This window comes from Rhinopithecus roxellana, chromosome 17 (assembly GCF_007565055.1).
Source record: "Rhinopithecus roxellana isolate Shanxi Qingling chromosome 17, ASM756505v1, whole genome shotgun sequence".
Taxonomy (NCBI): Eukaryota; Metazoa; Chordata; class Mammalia; order Primates; family Cercopithecidae; genus Rhinopithecus; species Rhinopithecus roxellana.
Window position 1 is genome coordinate 114,054,327 of NC_044565.1, and position 23,575 is coordinate 114,077,901.

General features: G+C 34.6%; 1 long non-coding RNA gene across 1 annotated transcript in view; it reads right to left on the minus strand.

Annotated features, from left to right (window-relative positions):
- Positions 1-4,027: 4,027 nt before the first annotated feature.
- Positions 4,028-23,575, minus strand: part of LOC115894352 — a 60,530-nt gene continuing 40,982 nt past the window's right edge. The window contains exons 2-4 of the long non-coding RNA XR_004054460.1: positions 8,617-8,732; positions 6,367-6,517; positions 4,028-4,148 (exon numbers count right to left, since the gene is read on the minus strand). This is a non-coding gene — a long non-coding RNA (uncharacterized LOC115894352). The remainder of the gene's footprint in view (positions 4,149-6,366; positions 6,518-8,616; positions 8,733-23,575) is intronic.

A 23,575-nucleotide genomic window follows, 5' to 3' on the forward strand; every position in this document is an offset into this window, starting at 1 on the left:
CTTCACAAATTATTTTAGTTAAATATTCCCATTCAAATCTATCTGTCTGTCTGTCTATCTATCTATCCATCCACATAAGTTGACATATTTCACTGTATCTTTATTTGGGTGCTATATACAAATAGTATATTCTTTTTAATGGATGGCAACAACACAGTGATTTATATCTAATTCTTTGTAGTAAATGTTGATTTCAATATCTATCTTACTTTTAAGCAAGTATCTGAATAATCTGTAGCTGTAATAGAATTGCATATGAATTTGTAGGAGATGTGTGTCATGAAAGATAGTCATTTTTTTAAATAATATTTTGGTTTACGTTTTCCCTATCCAATTTTTATGGCTCATATATGTTTTTTCTTATCTTAATGCATTGATTCATAATAAAACAACAACAAAAGAAGATTTTCATATCCTAATAAAGCAATACAAGAAAAATATATCTAGATGATAATATAAGAAAATAGTAAAAATCCTCATACTGTATTATAAATCATTATAAGCAAGAAAAAAGATAAATGCCTATCAATTACTATGTGCTTATATCATGCAATGGGCCATGCAGTATACAAAAAATAAAGAGACCATCTTTGATATTACAAAACTTAAAATTAGTTGAGGTTGGCTGGGTGCGATGGCTCAGACCTGTAATCCCAGCACTTTGGGAGGCCAAAGCAGGCTGATGGCTTGAGCCCAGGATTTTGAAACCAGCCTAGGCAACACGGTAAAACTCTGTCTCTACAAAAAACACAGAAAAATCAGCTGGGGGTGGTGACACACTCCTGTAGTCCCAGCTACTCAGGAAGCTGAGGTGGGAGGATGACTGGAGCCCAGTAGGTGGAGACTGTAGTGAGCTGTGATTGGGCCACTGCACTCCATAGAGATCCTGTCTCTATTAAAAATAAATAAACAAACAAAAAAACAAGTTGAGGTTATACAAAAGGAAATAATAAGAATTGATATATAATATGTTACTAACCCTTATCTTTGGTAAATTTATGATATGAGATTTCTGTTTTTATCTCCATTTCACAAATGAAGAGTCAGATTACGAGTCTGAGAATGACAACCCGAATCAATAGAAGATTATATCGTCTACCATGTGATCTAGTTCTCTGTGGTTCACAGAATGGTTGACATAGGATACCATAGGTGAAGCAGATCATTTAAGCCGGGATTATTCAGGCAAATATCAAAGAGGGAGAGATTATAATATTTTTTCAGAAGAAGCATAAGTTCAATGAAACTGTACCATAATATGTAAAAAAAGATTAATATTAATTGTAGCCTTGTAACATCAGTCTCGGTTTCCTCTCCTGTGTCTTCTAATTTTTTAGATGTTAGGCTTTGGCAATCATTAATTCTGAGTCTTGTTTGCTTTAACCATTATATCAGATGAAATGTTTATATTACACTGACATTATAAAAATTAAATTGGTAATATATTTAAAATATTGCAATGTGAAAACAAAAGAGCATGTTGAGGAAGGAAAAATGTATAAAGCAAGGCTTTTAAGAAATAAGTGTAAAAAGTGAATATCACATGTTGGGGGCAGCACAGAGACAAGTGGTGAATGAAGTACATGCTCCCCCATTCTCTAATTTGCACGAGGAACATTTACTGCTTATTTTGATAAATGGATCAGTGTCTGTAACTCAGAACATGCAGAGACTATTGTGATTCAGGATGACGAGAGCTATCATACTTAGATGCCTGGAAATAAAACTATATGAGGAAAATAGGATACACAGTTCCAAAAGGGGCAGTGATTGTGCCTTGTATTAATAGATGTGTGGATACTTTCTATATGATCAAGTGAGAAAATGTATTTCAGGCCATTGGAAAACAGAATGGTGAGACCCCATGGAAATGTGAGGGACTTCAAGAAGTTTAGTTTGTCAGAAAGGAAAACTTTCTGGCAATGTGGCAGAATGAGATACAGAAAAGGTTAGCAAGGCCCTGATTTTGAAAGGCAACCCATGCCATATTTGGGAGTATATAGTGAATATGAACTACAAGATGTGATTTCCATTTTTACAAGATATTTTGGGCAGACATGTACAGGATGAATTTTTAACTGTGAGAAAATGACTTAAAATGGGCTGGATAAATGATAGTAAGATCCTAAAATAAAGCAAGAAAATGGAGATGAGCTGGTGTTGAGAGAGATTTAGAAAAACTCAAATATACATTAACTTGGTGGCTCAATGAGTTCTGAGAATGAATAAGTAGAGTTTTAAAAAATATCTTTCAGTTTTCTGTTTTAGGATGCCTGGATAGGTTTTGGATGCTGGACAGACACTTGTAACCAAGTGTGAGGACATAAGAGCTAGGAAACTTTGAGGTAGGGATAAATGAACTGAGCTTAGAAGTTAATTTTGTTTGGGTGCAGTGGCTCACGCCTGTAATCCCAGCACTTTGAGAGGCCAAGGCGGGCAGATCAACTGAGGTCAGGAGTTCAAGACCAGCCTGGCCAACATGGTGAAACCTGTCTCTATAAAAATACAAAAATTAGCCAGGCATGATGGCGGGTGCCTGTAATCTTGGCTACTCTGGATGCCGAGGCAGAAGAATTGCTTGAACCCGGGAGGCAGAGGTTGGGGTGAGCCAAGATCATGCCATTGCACTACAGCCTGGGCAACAGAGCGAGACTCCATCTCAGAAAATAAACAAACAAAAAACAGATGTTATTTTTGAGGTTTCTACTGTTTCTACTGGAAAGGTAGATCTGCTCCTCAAGATACAATAGTATGGAAAATATAAGCTTAAATGATTTAGAAACCTAGTAGAATTTATATTTTATACAATAAGAATGAAGAGGCCAGGAGAATTTTCTTAGGGGCATCACATGTCATGAGAGAAATCTTAGTAGGATGAAATTGACAGTAGGGTCTTAGTGGCCACCATCCCCTCCATTTCAAATAGGCACACACATGATCATTTGTTTCACACTAATTCAACAAAATGTATCTTAATTATATATTAGCATTGGAGATATTACTATAAAACATCCAGAGCAATTATCATCCTTGCCACAACTCATAATTCACTGTGTTCCGTAGCTAAAGATTGTATAACCTAGATTTTTATAGCCCCACAGATGGAGTTTATTTTGACGTGATGGTCTAGCTCTTCATACACATAGTTTAATGTTTTTATGAAATTCAAATAGCAGTTATTTTAATAACTCCAAAATTATGCACAAATCATACAGCTAATATGAGACGAAGATTCAAAATTAAGTTTTGAGAATAACAAAAACCTAAAGGCAAATTACTTTAATTAATTACTTTAATACTGTCTATTATGATTTTTCAAGGAGAAACTGATGGTAGTTGGGATGATTCTTAATTAACGTGCTTTAATTTTTTTTAACTAGTGCATTTGAAATTTTGAGAGACTGAGCAAAAATAGAAACTATAGAGAGGCAGATGATACAAATGGAAGGAAATAAAGTAATGCTACTGTGAGTACAGATCTTGACCAAAAAAAAAAAAAAAAAGACAATAAAAGCCATAACTTGATAATCTGCAAATGGATGCTTCTAATGATCGCTATCCCACAAGCATTAGGTGGGAAGACATGCTTACATTTATTACTTATTGTTTAGTAGTGCCTGCTATGCAGTAGTTCTGAGAAAACTCTCATTGTCTCCAATTTACCCTTGACTTTCAGAGGATTTAACTAATTTTTCTCAGTCCACCTACAGTGTAGTGGAAGAGCTGGAATTTCAGACTTTTATCTCTGTGGTTCCAAAGGCTTTCCTCCTATTCTTCATCTAATGAAGACAGACTACATGTAAGGCACAAACCAGAATAAGTAAAATAAAATGTGTCAAGAAAGGAAAGAGAATGAAGTGAAGAAGATGGTGGAGAAAGAAGAAAGTTGAATGCCACATTTTTCTTTCTTCAATTACAAAATAAACATCAATGACAGTAGGAAGTCACAACCTTTGACGAAAAATACATGTATTCAGGCATATTTATAAATATATAATATGCCTTACAGACACATAAACCCACTCACATCACACGGAGTTCCTTTTTCTGTTTTATTTGTTTACCGGAGATTTGTCTCAAGAGTGATTCTGGAAATTGGCTGTGTCTAAAATGTTTCTATCTTCTTTAGTAAATGTTTCAAATTAATTCTGAAGGATTAAAAAAGATAGAATAAATTAGTCTCTGAGATAATTGTAATTTAAAAATAAGTCCTTCTGTTTGTGTGGATATAATTATTGGCCAGAAATGTATTTCTTCACATTTTTATATCTCAAAATTTCAGTGGATTTGCTAATAGTATTGTGACTAGGGCTTTCCTCAGCCCATCCTCTTCCACTGCTATTCTCCTCATCTTCAGGAGCCATATACGACCTTGGCAAGAATTTGCAATTCAATCTTATGGAGGTGGTGGCATTCTATAGTATGTAACTGGAGATAGTAAGAAATAGTCCTCTGGAATATCCATACTGGGAAAGGGCACCATATGAGCTATAGGTAAAACTTTGCAATATATATGTATATATTTTACACATATATATGTATATGTGTGTATGTGTGTATATATATATCTCTTTCATGGATAGAAAGGAGGCAAAGGATATCTTCTTCTTCTTTGTGCTGTTCTTAACATCTTAATCAAAAAGCCCTAAATTGAATTTGTTCTCACAACTTGGCTTTTTTTCAGGGAAAATAACTGACCAATTCTCAGTGACCTCGGCAGCCCGCAGCTTAAATCAAAATTAGTCTAATTTGTTTTCTATTGTAAATCAGTCTGAGTCTGAGTTTGAGGAACATCAGCCAGATTTTCTCTGATGCTGCCACCCACTGGATGCCTTCATCACTAAGGGACCAAAACTAAAGAGTCACAGGGACCAGAGAAGTTAGTCCAAAAAATAAATATTTATGATTTCTGTTATTCCCTGGTCCATAATCTCATAGAAGAACACAGATTTACACATATCCAGGTTTAAACATTACACCTAAATTTTCAGTTGGTCATTAGTAACTGATAACTATCTCTATGAGTACTCACTTTCTTAATTGTCTCATTTCACCTTCACAATTATATTAATCCAGTGAATAGGATGATATGAAAATGAATGAACATATCCTCATCACACAAAACAGAGGAAATATATTGAATTGGGCAAATTCGCAGCCAAAACAATATGTCTGAGAAAACACACAGCTTATCATGGTGATCAGCCCAGACTCTGGTTTCTTAGGGGTTATCATTCCCTCCCTCTCAAATAGGCACACACATACTAATTCCTCATTCAGAACTCATGATCAGGTGTTTCACACTAATTCAACAAAATTGTATCCTAATCATATATTAGCATTGGAGATATTACTATAAAACATCAAGAGCAATTGTCATCACTTGCCACAACTCATAATTCACTGTGTTCCATAGCTAAGGATTGTATAACCCCGATTTTTATAGACCGACAGACAGAGTTTATTTTGACGTGGTAGTCTAGCTCTTCTTACACATGGTTTAATGTTTTTATGAAATTCAAATTGTAGTTATTTTAATGACTTCAAAATTATGCACAAATCGTACAGCTAATATGATGGGACCAAGATTCACAATTAAGTTTGGAGAATAACAAAAAACCTAATGGCAAATTACTTTAATAATGGGGAAAGAAGAATAAATAAATTAGCATTTATTGAATTACTACTGCATGCTTAGCACTGGGTTGAATGTTTTATATCCCTGTGACTTTTTGTTTTAATTGCCAAGTTCATTTCTGTCTTGGAAACTTAGCAATTGATTGTGATCATATTGCTGGACCACTTCTCAGATCTTTAGATCTCTAATCCCACTCACTCCATGCGTACCCAATATAAATAGGTGTTATGCTCTCTATTCCAGTTTTTCCCACCCTAGCATGTCTTTAAACTTTATTTTCAGTGTTTTATGATTTTTAATTATATTTGTATCTGTTTGCCTGCTATACGTGATCTGTCCCTACTGGCCTGTAAATTCCAAAAGGTCTGGTACCCTCTACATCAGAGTCAAGACAAGCTTTGCTCAAATATGTCCTGAATGAATACTTCTGGACTATCAAACACAACAATTATAACAATCTCATAGATAAACATTGTAGTTCACAGATGAGGAAACTGAGTGGTATAGAGTAAATAACTTATTTAATTCTACCCATTATTTGTAAATAGTATAAAATCACTGTTAATATGGGACTGCCTGGACTGAAATTCATTGCTTCCCAATAGGATAAGGTCCATGTATATTATAGTACCCTTCAGCTCAGACCATAAAGGAGCCCTAAACTTTGTTAAATAATTAGAGAAAGAATGAGGAGACTCAAGGAGATGAGGAGAAAGCATTTTAAATACCTTGAATCCTGTGGGGTAGGGTGGAATCTGTAGCAAGATGACAAGCTCCAGAGTTTGTCATAACTTTAAGCAAAAGCAGAAACTTCTCTGAGTCCAGTTGACTATCCAGTGGACCTAAGGTTATCTGGTAGCATTAGTTTTCCTTTTTTCTCTACAAAATTGAATTATTGCAAATGTCAGGAGATTTCTGTTTTAACCAAGGCAAGGTGCAAGCCATTCATTGTTAATCAAATGGACACAGAAGTCAGTACAATTGGGAGAAAATTATGTTTTATGTCATGGAGAATTAGTATCTGATAGTGATGTTCAAATGTCATCCTCTATTTGTGTGGCAGATGAAGAAATATATTCTTTTTCAAATTTGGAGCCCTTGCTATCTTTTAGTCTCCAGAAAAGGTATGCACAAATTATGCTTAACAAATTTAAACCTTCGCAATGAAGATCTACTCCACATTAAACCTACTCTCAGATATGAATACATCTGAATAAAATAAAATAGAAAACACAAACAGAAACACAAAAGCATTTGGTACGAGTACACTTCAAAATAAATAGAGTTTTATCACCTAATGATTTCACATATAGAAATAAATGTTTTGAAGTAATTAAAATTTAAAGAAGGAAAATTCCAATAGAATAAATAAGAATAATTCTAAGGATAATCAATGCATTAACCAGGTTTAATTCATTTGTGTACAAACTACATCCAGCTGAATGCTCAGCCTCTGTACCCAAATATTCTATGCTAATCTCTCCTCTCTGTCAGACATCAGATTTTGAATGACATGTTGGTCAGCTTGCATAATTCCCAAGTAGCTTTCAGTGACTAAAACCTGCCCCATTAAAAGTCTACATTCATGGAAAACCCAGAGTTCACCCTCCTACTCCTCATAGTCACTGTGCAGAAAAGAGCAACTTAATTGGGTAGCTTTTGTGTTCCTCCTGTAGACTAAGTGGGAGCATGGTTAGCTTCCTCTCACATCCCTTTTGCATGCAATACTTATATAGCTGTCTTGTATTTGGCAGGAGGAAGAGGATATCTATTTCACTGTCTCATGAGTCCTCTTTCTGTTTCTTGATGCTTGTTCTCTGAGCACTACAGATTGACCACTGATGACTTCCATGTGACTGATTTCTAAATGCAGACTCTCTTGTGGGAAGTATGTGCAAAACATGTGGATTCTCTTTGGGAGTTCTCCCATGTACATAGTTCTCTGAAATAGAAAACTTGCTGCAGCAAGACTTCTTAAGTATGGTACTAGTAGAGGCTTTAGGACAGCTACTTACTATACAATTGATGTGCTAGAAAGCATTCGGTGTAGATCTACCAAATGGAAAGAAGGCAGGTTGATTGACTATCATAGCTTTGCCATTGTCTTCACACAATCACAGTAGATGCAAAGCTGAACAATACAGCTGTGTCTTCAGTTGGTCTTGTTCAACAGGAGGATGAGATACCAATCTTCTTTACATGGCAGGTACTTCCATGTTCTACTAACGAGTTTCTCAGGACAATTTTCACTAGGATTTTTAGGAAAAAAAAAAAAAAAAAAAAGGCTTTTCTTCCTGCCTGGGAATATTCTTTGGTGTGAACATGTTTTGTTTTCATCTACAAAATCAGCAACACTACATATTTAATGAATCCTACCATGGAGAAGGAATTGTATTAGTACACAGATGACATATGTTGTAAGAGAAAGTACAACATATCAGTGGACAATTATTAATAAATAATTACCAAAAAATTAGGCAGGTAAAAATTTAGAGGGAGAGGAAATTATGGATTGAAAAACAGAGAAATTTTAGAGTGGGCAATATATTGATTGTGCCATGAAAAAGTAAACTTATCTCAAGAAAGTCAGTTCATTAAAAGCAGAGACAAACCTTTCTGTAAATGGCCAAATAATAAATATTTTAGACTTCATGTGCCACGTATGGTTTCTGTCACATAGTATTTTTTTTTTCTACAGCCTTCACAAATGTAAGGAAAGATAATTCTTAGCTTAGAAGCCCTACAAAAATAGGCCACAGATAGGATTTGGCATGTGGGCCAGTCATAGTTTGCAACTCTTGCCTTGCGAGAGAATATATTTAAAGCTATCAGTAGATGTATCATGTTTAGAATAAGAGAAAAATGTTTCATTTGTTTTTTATAAAACTGATGTTACATTCAAGTACGCTGGCGTTATTGACACTCTAGCGGCAAATTTATTCTTCAATGAGACAGAGGGCACATTGTTTAGAGCTTACCCTTCCACATTGTCTGATTCTGATTCTAGCGGGAGCTTTGATCAACGTTGTGAGCTGTAGACATGTAAATGAATTCTGTCAGGTAGAAGGACAACCTTATTGACACTCCCACTCACCTGAAAACAAAACAGAAGCAAAAACAATATAGTTTTTTCTTCATTTACACATTTATTTTTAATATTTCTGCTCAATAAATGTGTCCTTTTATGGCTTCTCTTAGCCTTCTGTAACATAACATTCTCATTTAATTCATTGAAGTCTATGAAGAATAAATTTACTACCTGTAGTTTTGAGTACCTACTATGAATAAAATATATTTTCAATAAAAAATCTTAATATGTCAATTGCTATCACGCCTAGCTTCTAAGCCTGGGGTTTATCTGAAAGAAAATTCCGAAGTTAAAAAGAACAAGTATGAAAACAAAATTCTGGCATAATGCCCAAGCTACACCTTAACTTATTTATTTTACTGACTTATTTTTTAATACTCTGCTTAGTGAAAGAAATGTCAGGTGGGCAGCAGTAGGGAAAGTGAATTACTTTGGAGTGAAATGGATTTCCTGCCTCTTCCCAAATACTCCCTTCTACATTATCAGAAACAGTTAAATGTCCTTTGGTGTTTCATATCTATAGAACACTCTGGAGTTAAACAAACTCAATAATCTGGATATTTGAGAACTTTTTGTGTGTTTATGGGTCTAGGCCAAGAGGCAGAGTGCCTTGGGAGAAGAATAGAGAAGGAAGTATAATAGGGCCTGTAAGTGACAGATTCCAGGGCTCAGCCTGACTCTATATTGTGAGATTTGTTTGGAACCTAAGAGGTTTTGGGGTTTGTGAGAAAGAAAGGTTTTGGGGTTTGTGCTTGTAATCCATATAGAATTAGTGCCTGGGAAAGCAGCCACACTGCCACTTTGCAATTTGGTAACCCTTAGCCTTGAAAGTCCTGAGAGGAGATCCTGCCCAGTAGCTATTCTTACCACTGCTTGAATCAGAGCTCACACATTTCTGTTACAGAGGCAACATACTGTAGCAGTTAATATCACAAAGTCTAGAATCAGACGTATTGGGTTTATACTTCAGTTCTAAGAAACTGTATAGACAGACAATGACAACTCTGTATATGAAAATAGAACTTTGACCCATAATCGGCAGTCACCAGACTAGAAAGGCAAGTTATCACCTCTGCAGCAAATTGTAAGGGAGGTAAAGCCATAACATCTGTAGCAATAAGCCCCCAAAAGCCAGGACTTAATTAATAACTGACAGCATCCCTAATTTTTACTCCTGCTTCTGATGTGGGACCAACCAGAGACAGGCAAATCTGCTTCCCAAACCAGTCCCTAAGGATCTAGTTAGCCCACCTCCAGCTTTCCCGGGCCAACAGCCTCCAATCAGGCTTCCCTTTTCCCTTTTCTCTACTGTAAGGCTTTATCACATTTTTGTCTGCCTTTGAGTCTACCAACTGAAAGTGATAGTGACTAACTCCCTCATATTAGCAAGCTCTGTATACCCTTGTTTTCTTGCAGGTGATCTTCCTTTATTTCTATATCTCCTCCACTTGTTATCTATGCTACTCTGTGCATATCATTAGTGAAAGACAAATAGCCTTACCTCATTGAAGCTTCCACCTAAAATTAACTTGTTCAAAACAGAAGTTTGATTTCTATTACCTTCATTGCTGTATTACCACGTTTATACACAAATCTTAGCCACCTCAGACACCTATTTTCTTCTACAGTCATCTGTATTTCAGAAACTGACACAAGAGTTTCCTAGATTATTTTAAAGCTCAGTGTTAAACTGTGCTTAATTTTCTTTAAAATACTTAAGCTAGACAAAGCAATACATTTCTGTGTTATGAGTTTTATTGTCTTCATTCTTCTGTGGTGAGTTAGTATTTGGAAGTGCTCTAAGTACATACACTTAATATACAATGTAGGTGGTTGGTTAGCATTTGAATGACTATCCAGAGACAACCAGTAAATTTTCCATTAGCAATAAAGACTTTGCTATTTAGTCGGGGAAATTAAAAATAATACCTTATTAAGAAAAAGGAATGTTGTTAAAAAATTCTGGATTGGCTAGGAATACTGTGCAGATATCCCTGCTCTTGGCAGAACCAGCTATAAGAATAGGTTTTGTGAGCTGAGATCCAGCCACTGCACTCCAGCCTGGGCGAAAGAGCGAGACTCCGTCTCAAAAAAGAAAAAAAAGAAAAAAAAAAAAAAAAAAGAATAGGTTTTGTCAGCAGCCATTATCCAGGATATTCTTGGCTTGGAGTTTGTTTTGTTTTTTTGGCCTCATGTGTAAAATGGTATGATTTAATTAATGTAATGTTACATAACTTCATTTATTAAAAGAAAAGTTGAATAGCTGTTCAGTTTATTCAAAGTTTTAAAATATATTCATTATATTGAATACTATGTGTTTAAAAATTTGACATTTTTATAAATATGCACAATTTCTTTATATACCTTAAACAGTAACTTTTTTACATATGTCGGTAGTATTTCCTTGTTATATAATTTTCTGGTATGTCTTATTTCAGCTATTCTTAGTAATAAGTACTTTTGGTGTTTTGTTTATTTTTTAAATCTTTCCATTGCTTCCGTGGTTAAAGCCTGAGGCATATAAGGACAAATACAAATTGAAAATAAGAGTCTTACTTTTCTCTAATGAAAATAAAAGAAGAGATTGCTCTCTATTTCTTTTTCTTAGAGCATTTATTTTTAAAAAATGTAATTTTAAGTACTATCTCCTCTCTTTGAATGTATATAATTTCTTTTGAAGACTATATACAACTTTTGTCAGCTCTGTGACCTAGGAATGTGTTTCTCAAGGATCTGGGAGCCATTTCCTTGGAATGTAAACAGTAAGAGAAAGCAATTTTTGCCAATTGTGAATAATATCTATTTTTTATTGTGGTTTTGTAATAATCACTAATTAATAATTACTAATATATAACAATGTTATTGATTTCTGGATGCTAATCTAGTATCTACCAATATTGGTAAGCTACTTAATCACCTTTCCTACCAATATTGTTACAGTGTCGCTTTCTTAATAGTAATATTATTTAAAATATTAGTGTATTCTTAGGGTGACTGCAAAAGAAACTAATGTCTATATAAAACTATATTTTGTTAAAATACTTTTAAGGACAATACTGAAATGACACAGAAAGTTGGGGAACATGTTCTTTCAGAACCATATGGAACTTTTAATGACCCATCCCTCTTAGTCATTATTTGTTTCTTGTTAGGCTTGCTAACTTTTGATGTATTTGAAATTATTTTTCCCATTGTCTTCATATGTGAACATGAACTGCACAGGGGATAGAATTTTTGTATACCCTGTATCCTCAAAACCCTGTAGCATTGAGATCAAGTACTCTGACAGCAGATCCTATATTTAATATATAGTGTCAACCCCAGGATTTTACTACTGCTGTCCCTGGCTCTTAGCAAACTCTTAGTAAATATTTGTTCAGTCTTCAGTGAAAGACTTGGTATTTCTGCTAGTCCCAAGATTAAAATTTACCATGGTATATAGAAGCTATAAGAGAGAGAGTTGGCAGGTACTAAGAATAGACATCTTCTAACAACATGGTTCAAGAAAGACTTGATAGCTTTGAAATATAGTGAAAATATTGCTGCTGGAGTTTTCAAAAAAATAAAGCACATCAAAATGCAAACAAATACAAAAATGCTGGACAAATGTTGACCTGGGTTGGCTGTGATATTATAAATAAAATTTAAGCAAAGCTAGGTACTCTGTTTACATATGCTTCAAGATTCTGTCCAAACCTATGATTTGATGCTTATCATCACTGAATATGTATCATTCTACTATTGCTAAAGGATTTATTTTATTTCAAAAGCAAATTTTATTCACATATATTCAGCCTTTATAGTTTGTTTCCTTTGACATATGGCAGCCTACATACAGCAGCAAGTTTTTATGTTTGATACTGAATTTTTATGAGGATTATAATCTGCCTTTTAAGGTAGTGCATAAACGTTGGGCTTCACCCCAGTCTGAAGCTTAATCATATTTGGAACAATGATCTGGATGTTAATGAGAATAATATATTCCAAAATGTGTACATGGAAGTTAATAAAATGTATGTGGGTATTCACATTCTATCAGACTACTAAGCAACTTATTTAGTCATAACTATATATGTAGCATAAAATATATTTAATAATTTAAGATCAATCTGACTAATAGCCATGTGTTCTTCTGCTTAGTGTACTTCATTCAGGGTTTCAGAGAGGACTGGGGTTTCTAAAGACAAAATAAAATCAACCAACCAACCAACCAACCAGACAAATAAAATCACCTACTCATTGATTTATAAAATTTAAGTCAAATTCAAGCCTTCTTACCACAAGCAGTATGACTTGCGGCAATGTATTTAACCTCTGTGAACCTACTTTCCTTCCATAGATGGTAATGATAATAACATTTACCAAACAGCATGTTAGTAGACTGTAAGAATTATATGTAGAAAACAAATTCATGTATTTAAAAGTTTTATGAAGATGTCATTAAGATGGCAAGTAAACTTGTCTTCAATTTATATGTAATTGAATCTATTTCTTATTATAGAATCTAAGACATCAATTATTTATTAACTGCATTTATTGGATTGCTTTGATCCACTTCATAAAAGATACAATGCTAAAGAAATCTCTAAGCTCCTAAACAGCCAAGATTGTGTTTTCCTAAGAAACCACAGTTCCCTAAACGTCATTGAATCCATGGTTCATGTGGATAGAACTTTGCATTTGAAATTGTATTTATTCTATTTATTATCTTTGCCCAGTATAGACCACATTCTGCTTGAAATTATTATTTTAATCAATATTGTAGATGTTTTCCTCAAATTAAATCCATTTTTGTGTCAGAATTTGAAGTTTGTACATGAAATCATTTTTTTCTATAATTGTAAGAACTGCTTGAGTATCCTCTCTCCCCAGATGATAGCATAGAAAGCATCTTTGTGTTTGGGAGTTTGTCATGGAAATATTATTGATAGCATGAATGACTAATAATCATATTCACACATTGTGTCCCATGTGTTCAACCTTTATCAACTATTGAAAAATAACCATCTTTTTGCTCTTGCTTTATTTGATAAAAGAAATCAAGTTTAGTTAAGAAAAAATTCTAACTATAAACAAAGATAATATAAATTTCTATGAATAATCATACCCATCATAAATGCATTCTATTCATTTTTAGAAGATATTTTCTTTTTTCAAATTTCAGATATACAGAGAAATTCAAAAGATAGTAGAGATAATCCACATATACCCCATCAACCAGTTTCTACTACACCTTACACTAATATGGTAAACTTGCCACAATTAATAAAATAATAATGATATATTATTATTAACTAAAACTCACAGTTTTTACTTATAATTTTTATTTTTATTTTGAGACAGGGTCTCACTTTGTCACCCAGGCTGAAGCACAGTGGCACCATCACAGCTCACCTCAGCCTCGACCCCTCCTGGGCTCAGGCAATCCTCCAATCTCAGCCTCCTGAGTAGCTAGGACTACACACACTCACCACCATACCCGGCTAATTTTTTGTATTTTTTTGTAGAGGCAGACTTTTGCCATGTTGCCCAGGCTGGTCTCAAATGCCTGGGCTCAAGCAGTTTGCCTGCCTTGGTCTCCCGAAGTGCTAGGATTACAGATGTAAGCCACCGTGCCAGGCCTCCAGAGTTTCTTTAGATTTCTTTAGATTTTTTTGCCACTGCTTATGTGCAGTTCCTTTTGTATTCAGTGTTACTAACTCTACTCATATCCAAAGCTACATAGTTAACCATTTCCCTCCACCTGCCAAGCCTCTTCACCAAAGTTTTTCCATACATTTGTAATACAGTTTGATTTATTTGTGATCATCTTCATTCCTTCCTAAGATTCTCCCATCTACCAAATGATTCATTTTAATTTTGCAAACAATGTGTCATTCTTCGTGCTGTAAAATTTTGTGACATTTGACAAATGTATAATTTTATGCATCCAACATTACAATACCATATGTATTGTTTTCACCACACAAAATCCTGTTTCACCTGTTTAACTCCCTCCTTCTACCTGTACCTATGAAGATCACTGGTATTTTTAGTGTCTAGAGATTTTCCTTTCCAGAAAGTCATACAATTGGAATTGCATGTAGCCGTATCAGACTATATTCTTTCACTCAGCCACATGCATTTAAGTTTTATAAATGCATTTTCATGGCGTGATAGCTCATTTCTTTTTAGTGCTGAATGAATTTTATTGTATAGATGCACCACAGTTAATCTGTTCATCATTGAAGGGCATCTTGGTTGCTTCTAGTTTTGAGCAATGACGATTAAAGCTGCTATAAATGCTCATATGCAAAGTTTATGTGAACATAATTGTCAAATCTGTTCGATAAGTACCTAGGATGTGATCATATGATAAAACTATGTTTAGCTTTGTAAAAATTATTAAATTCCCTTCATGGTGGCAGTATGATTTTGTATTCCCACCAGCAATGAGCAATGATTTAGAGTTTTTATGCTCTGCTTTGTCTCTCTAGCATTTGGTTTTGCTTTTAAATAATTTTAGCCATTATAATAAATGTGCTGTAGCTTTTTTTTTTTTTTTTTTTTTTTTTTTTTTTTCCAGAGTCTTGCTCTGTTGCCAGGTTGGAGTGCAGTGGCATGATCTCGGCTCACTGCAACCTCCACCTCCCTGGTACAAACGATTCTCCTTCCTCAGCCTCCCAAGTAACTAGGACTACAGGCATGTGCCACCATGCCCAGCTAATTTTTGTATTTTTAGTAGAGACAGGATTTCACCATGTTGGCCAGGAAGGTCTTGATCTCTTGATCTCGTAAGTCTCCCACCTTGGCCTCCCAAAGTGCTGGGATTATAGTTCTGAGCCACCACGCCCAGCCGCATTTTAGTTTCTTAATTTTCAATTCCCTAATGACAAATTATTTGAACTTGTATTTTTACCTACAATAAAGACTTTTTTTTCAAGAAAATATGGAAACTACATCTCTATCACTATCCCTATCTATAGTACCTATAATGTCTATCAATATTAATATTAGTCAGAAAGTCAATGTTACAATTATAAATATATATACAAATATAAATTTGTAACTTCTGAACATTTTTGTATGTTTATAACAAATGCTATAGATTGAATGTGTCTTTTCTAATTTATATGTTGAAATCCTGGCCTCCAAAATAATGGTTATTGGGAGTTGGGGACTTTGTGACGGCCCCATTCTCATGAATAGAATTAATGTCCTATAAAAGCAGCCCTTGGAGAGACAGAGAGCGACCTCTTGTTCCTTGCATCATGTGAGGACACAGCAAGAAGGCGCACATTTAAGGAAGTGAGCCTTCACTAGATACTTAATCCACTAGCTCTTTATTTTGAACTTCCCAGGCTCCAGCACTGGTAAAAAATATATTTCTGTTGTTTATAAGCCACCCAGTTGGTGATATTTTGTTAAATTAGCCTGAATGAATGAATACAATAAATATAAGGAATTTATAATCTAGGCTTTGATTTGGTCCTCCAATCTCATGCTGCTTTCATGAAGTCTAACAGAACTTCAATGGCTTTATTGGGTGATCCTCACTGTTCTTTCTTTATGTTCTTACCAAAGGTCTTTTTCTTTCCTTCTATTAGTGTTTTTCTCTGGCCATTTTTGTTAATTGGAGAGGTCTAATGGACAGCTTTCTTTAGGGTTACTTTTTGTTTGTTTGTTTGTTTGTTTATTGACTACGGTTTTTTTTTTTTTTTTTTTTTTTTTTTTGAGACGGAGTCTCGCTCTGTCGCCCGGCCTGGAGTGCAGTGGCCGGATCTCAGCTCACTGCAAGCTCCGCCTCCCGGGTTTACGCCATTCTCCTGCCTCAGCCTCCCGAGTAGCTGGGACTACAGGCGCCCGCCACCTCGCCCGGCTAGCTTTTTGTATTTTTTAGTAGAGACGGGGTTTCACCGTGTTAGCCAGGATGGTCTCGAACTCCTGACCTCGTGATTCGCCCGTCTCGGCCTCCCAAAGTGCTGGGATTACAGGCTTGAGCCACCGCGCCCGGTCTTTTTTTTTTTTTTTTCATTATCAAAGAAGGAAAAACATTGCTGGCAAGAGAAAAACAAAATGCTAAAATGCAGGAAGTAACACACCATGTTTATAAACTAAAAAGTAGGCAGCCTAGGGAACAAACCATGAGGTTCTTTGTGGGCTTCATGACAGCCATTAATACCAATTTGAGCCTGTAAGTTTGGGACTGGAAATGACGATAAAGTTCTGACATAGATTGGCATGGTAGAAAACTTTCCAAAGAGAAGAAGGAATTAAAAGTTATTCATAATTGTTGCAAGCTCCCTTAATCTAGCTCTTAGAGGTTTTGTTTTGTTCATTTATTTTCCCTAAGATAATAAAACGAACAATTGCTGGGAAAGGGGAAAGAAAGAGTTCCTTTTATAATTACAGAATAACCCTAATAAAATTTTTACAACACAAAGCGGTTAAAAATAAATCTCTCCCTAAAATAAATGTGTCATTACTAATACAACTTTTAAAACTTAAAGTAAAACTATTTCCCTACATTGTGTCTTGTGAAGTATAATCACTAAATAATTTCAGGATGCTTAAGAGATGATCAAATTAAAGAAATATAATTAAGAAGTTATGTTAAATAAACCTATAATTTATCAGTTAAATGTACAGTAATACTTGAGACTAATTTCTTACATTTGATTTCGATTTTTTACCAAAATCACAAAAGAGCTATATTAACTTAAAGCTAATATCAATGCTATTAACAGAGAAAATAAAGCAATAATTTTGTCATTTTTATAAGATTATGTTCTACACAGTGAAAATATATTTTTACACTTTCATTCTTTCCATGGTGAGTATATTCATAGCAACTTCAGCATTTTTTCTTTTCAAGCGTTTTATGAATTTTTGGTAGAAACAATTTCTAACGCTACATTAACAATTCTACTATGGAAAAGTGGGTCAAAGGTTAAACACAAATAATCTAATAGAGACCCTAATACCTATTCTCATTGTCATCACAAGCATCTTTTGCTTTCAAAATCAAAACTGCAAAGAATATTAAAGGTAAAAGTGTCATCTGATCTCTACGTATAACTGCATAGAGATGAGTCTTCTCAGACATATAGCATTCTCGAGAACTAATTAATATTAATTCCATTATAAATACCTCTAAATGCAGTTGAGAAGAAAATAACTCATCACTTAGAACTAAGTCCATATCGCCGGGCGCGCAGTGGCTCACGCCTGTAATTCCAGCACTTTGGGAGGTCAAGGCAGATGGATCAGCCTGAGGTGGAGAGTTCAAGATCAGCCTGACCAACACGGAGAAACCCCCTCTCTACTAAAAATAAAAATTAAAAAAAGTAGCCAGGCGCGGTGGTGGTCGCCTGTAATCCCAGCTACTTGGAACGCTGAGGCAGGAGAATTGCTTGACATGGGAGGCGGAGGTTGCGGTGAGTCGAGATCGCGCCTGTGCACTCCAGCCTGGGCAACAAGAACGATCTCCATCTTAAAAAAAAAAAAAAGAAACGAAATAAGTCCATATCATACTGGGACTTTTTTTTACAAAGTAACTCAAAAATTACTTAATTGTTGGTGAACAATGTTTGTCTTTGTTGTTTACAAATTTATCAGAGATCAGAGATCAGATACTATGAAAACTCAGGATAAAAAGTAGATTTTTGTCTCATAGGAAGATAACCTCCAAAGGGTATGATTTTATTATTATGGAGAAAATGTTCTAATTTCACCTAGCAGCAAGCTTGTTCTGATACTTTTTTAACTTCTGCACTTTCTAATTAGCTGATAAACTCCTGTTTCCCAAATGTTCTTAGAATAAGTGTTACAACTTTACTGGTTCACTCATTAATGAGTTGAATAAAATTTTGAACACATGTTCACTATATATTCTTAGCAGTGTCAAATTTTAATATTTAAATGTTATTTTTGACAAATAAATAAATTGTATTCTGATATATTTTCTTTAAATGTTTAATTAAAACGCATTGCATGAATACACGCTTGTAAAAAGTACACAGAAACAGTAAAGTACCAAAGATTCTCTTTCATTCTCAGACTCTCATCTCTTCCTCATTAATAATTATTGTCAATTTGATGTGTTCTATTCCAAATTATTTTTAAATGTGAAAACATATATGCAAACTTTTCCCTAAACACACAAAAACACACCTTGGAGTATAGGTTTGAATAATTCTGTGTAGCAAATAATTTAACCTTGCCCAAAGAGAGGTCTGGACTTTGTCCTGGGTCCTGGGTGATACTCTCCAAACCCTTAAAATTTCCTGCTGGACAAGCATAACTTTGTGAACCTGGGGGCTTTGTGCCATGCTGGAGAGTCTGGTATATGTGGAAGGTTTAGATCACTTGGTATCACCTTGACCTTAGAAGGATCTGCAGACAGGGGTCAGCCAGTTTGGAAGTCAATAATGCCCATGTGGCCAAGCCTCAGTAGAATCTCTGGACAGCAAAACTTAAGTGAGCATCTCTGGCTGACACGTTTTTTCACACATTATTGCTAGAAAAGTTAGCACTGTTCATTACTCCGCTGGATGAAGAACTCTGCCTGAAGAATTTTCTGGATTCTGTCCCATGCATAACCTCTCTTGGCTGTCCTTAATCTGTATCTTTTTGCGATAATAAACCACAACTCACTGTAACAGCTTCCAGTGATATCTGGTTAGAGCTTCTAGTGAATAACTGAAATTGAGGGTAGTCTTAGAGACCCCTGACCTTCAAATTGGCATCAGAAGTGAGGGTGGTGCTGGCTGCAGTGGTTCACACTTTTAAGTCCAGCACATTGAGAGGCTGAGATGGGAGGATTACTTGAGACCATAAATTCACAAATGGCCTGGACAAGATAGTGAGACCCTGTTCTTAAATAAGTAAATAAATAAATAAACAAAAAATAGATAAATAAATAATCCAGGTGTGATGGCATATATCTGTAGTCCCACCTACTAGGAAGACTGAGTTGGGAGGATTGTTTGAGCCCAGGAGATTGAGGGTATACCAAGCTATGATCAGGCCATTCTAGTCTGCAAAATAGAGTGAGATTCCATCTTCAAAAAAAAAAAAAAAAAAAGTGAAAGTGATCATAAGGACTATTTCCTAAGTCTGCAATTATGTGCATGTGCACTTTGGGGTATATATCACAATTTCTTAAATTAGGGTGCACATAATTAAGATGCCTCACTAATTTTAACGGGACCACAACTCTCAGTATGGATACTCCCCAATTTATTTATGTAATCATACTCTCATTATTAAATGGCTTTTTTTTTTTTTTTTTTTTAAGACAAATTCTCACTCTGTCTCCCAGGCTAGAGTGCAGTGGTGCAATCTCAGCTCATTACAACCTCCACCTTCTGGGTTCAGGTGATTCTCCCGAGTCAGCCTCCCCAGTAGTTGGGACTACAGGCATGTGCCACTATGTCTAGCTAATTTTTTTTTTTTTTGTATTTTTAGTAGAAACAGGGTTTTGCCATGTTGCCCAGGCTAGTCTCTATTCCTGAGCTCAGGCAATTCACCTGCCTCGGCCTCCCAAAGTGCTAGGATTACAGGCATGAGCCACCACACCTAGCCACATCATCTAGTTTTCTACATTCCAAACAACAGTGTAAGAAATGTATAAACAAGTATATTTGTGAATTAATTCAAGTATATTATTTTTTGTGATAAATAACTGGACAGGAATTATTGAACAAAGAATATTATATTTTGATAATTATAGCCAAATTGCTCTCCATAAATTATCACTTCACACATCCATCAACATTATATTTGAATGCTATTTCTACATAACCAATTAATATATAATATTATTGCTAATTTAAATACTTTCAAATTCAATGAGAGAAGTGATACCTAGTTTTTATCTTTAAAATTTGTTTTCTCAACAATGTAAAAGCTTATAAAGCCATATTTTCAAGAGTCTAGTGGTCTTTTGCATTTCTTCTTCTCTGGATTGCTGAGTTATGCTCTGTCTCTAGAGTTCTTATTGTTTGTCTACTTGTAATTTATTTAAAAGAATTTATTTATTTATTATTTTTTCTTTCCCCACACCTTAGTCTAAAAGGAATTTATTATACAGTATAAATATTCCCCAAAGGCTTATTTCAAGTACTTTCTTTTTTTTTTTAGACGGAAGTCTCGCTCTGTCACCCAAGCTGGAGTGCACTGGCCAGATCTCAGCTCACTGCAAGCTCCGCCTCCCGGGTTCACGCCATTCTCCTGCCTCAGCCTCCCGAGTAGCTGGGACTACAGGCGCCCGCCACCTCGCCCGGCTAGTTTTTTGTATTTTTTAGTAGAGACGGGGTTTCACCGTGTTAGCCAGGATGGTCTCGATCTCCTGACCTTGTGATCCCCCCGCCTCGGCCTCCCAAAGTGCTGGGATTACAGGCTTGAGCCACCGCGCCCGGCCTCAAGTACTTTCTTCTAGATCATTTCATATTTAAAAATTATGTTGACGTTGAATGTAAAAACATTTTCTGTTTTACTTTTTTTTGCTTAAATCTGTCAATATTTCTACTTTTCAATGTTCTTTTTCTTTAAATGTAATGCCTGATTTTAAAAATCTCATATTGTGAATATAATCACCAAAATTTTGATTTACATCAGATTTTTGTCTTTACTGTATTTTATGTAGAGTATTATTTAGAAAAAATATTTTAATATGAATAGTTATAATTATCCCAGTAGCTTTAAATGTAGTACTTTTTAAAAGAGTGATTACACATTAATTTATATAAAAGATAACATTCCAACTTATGCCTAAATATGTTGCTGGATTCTATTCTGTTATATTGTATTTTGTCTCCTATATTTTCAAAACATGAAAACATTCTTTATTGGAAATTTTAATATGACCTCTCTTTTTTTTACATTAGTGATGACCTGTTGAAAGTTATATATGAAATAGTTTCACAGTTAGCAAGAAATTAGAGACTATTACACTTCAATTTTTGCCATATTATGAATATCTTTTTATGATTGAATATACTCCAAGATTTACCACCTCAACCCCTTTTGGGACTGCCTCTGCATTCACAAGAAAAGTAAAGATTTGTTCTTATAGACATCAGACTAAACAGGATTCATAAGATAAATTCAAAGCAAAAGAGGACTATAGCTTTGAATATATCTAATGCAGCCCTGAAAGTTTTGCAAGGGAGTATAACATTTAGAATATTTGACTCTCTCTCTCTCTCTCTCTCTCTCTCTCTCTCTCTCCCCCCCTCTGTCTAACTCTCTTTTTGTCTCTGTCAGATGACCTATTTTTTCATTTTTATCATATGATACAAACTCTGTTAATAATGAAAAATAGAGTACATGATTTCTTCTTTGCTAACCACCTCTCTTTAAATTACCCTAACTATAAAGTGTCTTGAGGTTTGATTTCTGGTAGGGGAAATGTATGTTCACTCCCATCTCATTTATTACTATTAAATTATATTTTATTATTTTTTGAATGATTACTACTTTACATTACATTTATAATACACTGGCATGTTTTCCTAAAATCAACTTTGAGTGTTTAAGTATGATCTTGTTGAATATATAGTTTATTTATAGCAAATAATTTGAAATTTGTAGTTATGATATATGAGAACATGATATAGGTATTTATTTGTTTAGATGCCATTATAAAAACTTTGAAAACATTGTATAGTTTTTGAATATAATTCCTACCCATTTCTTGTTGGATGCGTTCAAAAGTTTTTTAAAGTTTTTCTTTTTATTATAAGTAAACCCTTTAGTTTATTATATATTTATGGTCATCCATGCTGTCTAGCATAATCATGTATTTTATCATATGTTACTCTGGTATGAAAGCATTTCATTTTACTTGTCTAATAATTTTACATTTGAATATGTTTTCACATGTATTTCTGGTAGCAAATAAGATGGTTTGCAAGTATTTATTCTATAAATTGTTTATTGCTTCAGGTAGAACCTCTATAGTATTCTTTTATAGTGCAGATTATAGTGAATATTCTAGTCTTATTTTTAACTTTAATGGAAATATTTTTATAGTTTCAAAATATTAGTTATTAGTGATTTTTCTGTTGGTTTTTGTACTTAATTTGTATTTGTTTTAAAGTATACAATCTATGTTATAGTTTGTAAAATTATTTTTTATCACTGAGTAGTGAAATCATAGTGCTATTCACTTAATTAAACTAATTATGAGAATATTTCAGGCCGGGCGCGGTGGCTCAAGCCTGTAATCCCAGCACTTTGGGAGGCCGAGACGGGCGGATCACGAGGTCAGGAGATCGAGACCATCCTGGCTAACACGGTGAAACCCCGTCTCTACTAAAAATACAAAAAAACTAGCCGGGCGAGGTGGCGGCGCCTGTAGTCCCAGCTACTAGGGAGGCTGAGGCAGGAGAATGGCCTAAACCCAGGAGGCGGAGCTTGCAGTGAGCTGAGATCCAGCCACTGCACTCCAGTCCAGGGCGAGAGAGCGAGACTCTGCCTCAAAAAAAAAAAAAAAAAAAAAAAGAGAATATTTCGTTTGACCTATTGATCATTCCATTCCTGGGACAAACTTTACTTAGCAATGATGCATTACATTAATTATAATTAGACTTTATATGCTAAGGTTTTAACTAAATTTGTCAATTTATACTTTAAGATATCATTACATGCAGCTTAGTTTTGTGTTTACCTCAATTATGTTTACTTCATAATTATCAATTATGTTTACTTCAGTTGTGGGCATTAGGGTTATCCTACTCTCAAAGAACGAGTTGACACATAATCTATTCAGTGATCTTGAAATGTTTATCACAGAATATATTTTCTATCATGTTTGGTAGGATATCATAATACATCTGACTTATTTTCAGGTGGATATATTTTGT